Here is a 2,142-nt window from a genome sequence, read left to right on the forward strand (position 1 = left end):
TTATATTATATTATATTCTATTATATTTTATATATAATTATGTTATATATAATTATATATAATTCAGCCTCCTGAATTAAGGACATGATGGACTGCACACACAGAACTGTACAGATCATCCATTCAACCACACCAAGCCCCAGTGCAGAATTTTCTTTACATTTCGCTACTGTTTTGACCCTTCTTGTACAATCCCTCACCTCAACATCAGCTTACCTTACACAGAAGGCACTATCACACACCTCTATACACCTTGACATCAGCACGTCATTCTTGGGCTGCAGCTTACATTTCCTAGCTGAAAACCTGGCCTGTTAGTTATAAAGCTGCCCACACTGAGCAGTGGTTCTCAGCAGCTCAACTGTCCAGGTATTTCTAATGTGCAATTGTTCCCCTCTAAGCATTCACACATCCCTCAGACAACACATTTCTTTCATGATGGGTTTGCCATGCCACTCCCTGCTGCCAGGCTACGCCTCTTGTTTTAAGAAACCACACTTAAAGCCTTTGCCTTTGTATCCCTGGTTTTCTATGGAGAGTATTGCATGGTGCCTTGCCTTTTCTAATACCAAGACCCTTTCATTTCCAATCCTGTGGCATACTTTCCACTTGCATCTCTGTAAGCTCTAATCTCCCGAGCCCGAGGAAACTGTGGCCGTGTCTTTACCCCACTGTCCCAAGTGTTCTTATCCTTATGGCCTTGCACTCGTCAATTCTGAAATATTTTTACATTGGAAATGTCTGCCTTTCGTGTTTAACTCATCCCATTTCCCCCTCTGCCTCCTGACATTTTAGTTTCCAGTCTTTAGCTCCATTGTAAGAGCTCTTCAGCCTTCCCCTCAGAGTTTTTAGCAGGTAACTTTAGCACCTACAAGGGTAATGGCTTTTTACTTATGCAGCAGACATTGCCCACCAACACACGTGCACGAGGCACGGCAGCCAGTCAGCATAAGCAGCACAGGCACTGCATCAAGTGTGACACAATTGATGCAAACGGTGTCATAAAGCAAAAACAGCCAGTGGGGACTTTGAGCAGCTTCCACAGAGTCATGCTCAGCACTGTCACACAGCACCTGCTGCACCAACAGGACACCCCAAGGAGGAGGACACCTGCCTGGCAGTCCTGCACTTCCCGCCTGACTGATGGGGAGTTTTCCCTTTTCTCTGCCCCTTCAGGTACAACTGCAGTCCATGCATGCCATCAGCTCTGCTTTATCATTTATTAACATTTATTATCATGCATTTAAGGCTGACCTGCCTTTGTGTAACAAGGCTCATACCCTAAAATCTAGGCTTGGCTGCAATTTTGCTGGCCAGCTGAACCATTAACAAGTGCACTTGAGAAAAGAAATAAAGATTTTGTCATGTCTGCAGATTTGGGGCCTTTTTTATATACAGGATTTTCTTAATGCATTTCATTTCTATAGCAAACTTTATTCTACAGGTTGCAGGAGGCTGTGCATCTTCTCCATAAGTTCGAAGTAGAAATCTTTAGAGTCAAATCAGGAGATTAAGCTTCAGGATGTGCAGGCTGAATTGGAACTGTATACAAACTGTGTTTTATTTCACGCAAAAAGAGGTACAAAATTACTCAAAGCCTCTCAGTTGATGTTCTGTTAAATAACACAGTTCATATGGATTCAGAAGTCCACAGACATGAATAATTTTCACTCCTGTCCAGAAGGGCCAAAGGCCAAGGGTCTCGCTTGGCTTTTCCTTGACAACTGAGTACAACACTGAGTGTATCCTGATTTTGCAAATGTTTCAAGCATTTTAATAATGGCAAATGAAGAGTTGCAGATTCATTGTTAGTGATGGGCGATATCAGGGCCTCTCTGAGTCTGTAATCAGAGACAATAACCTGTAAGAGGGTGTGTCAATAACTACAGTTCTCTGTGGAGCCGCACCTGGCTTTAAAGGGATGACAAAGGACTTTTAAGTTAGTTTGCATTTTTTCCACTCTGATGAAAAACTGAGCTAGTTTTAGAAGCTAGAAGAGCAATTGCTTCTCCAACAGCACTCTCCTGACGCTGGTTTTAAGCAACAATGTCAGAAAGAATAATTCCTTTGGAATCTAAAGATAATAGATTTTTGGCAGCAGCAGATGATACTAATCAAATCAGGCTATAAAGATATGATCAT

The sequence above is a fragment of the Corvus brachyrhynchos genome, unplaced genomic scaffold (genome assembly GCF_000691975.1).
Source record: "Corvus brachyrhynchos isolate BGI_N302 unplaced genomic scaffold, ASM69197v1 scaffold6, whole genome shotgun sequence".
Lineage (NCBI taxonomy): Eukaryota > Metazoa > Chordata > Aves > Passeriformes > Corvidae > Corvus > Corvus brachyrhynchos.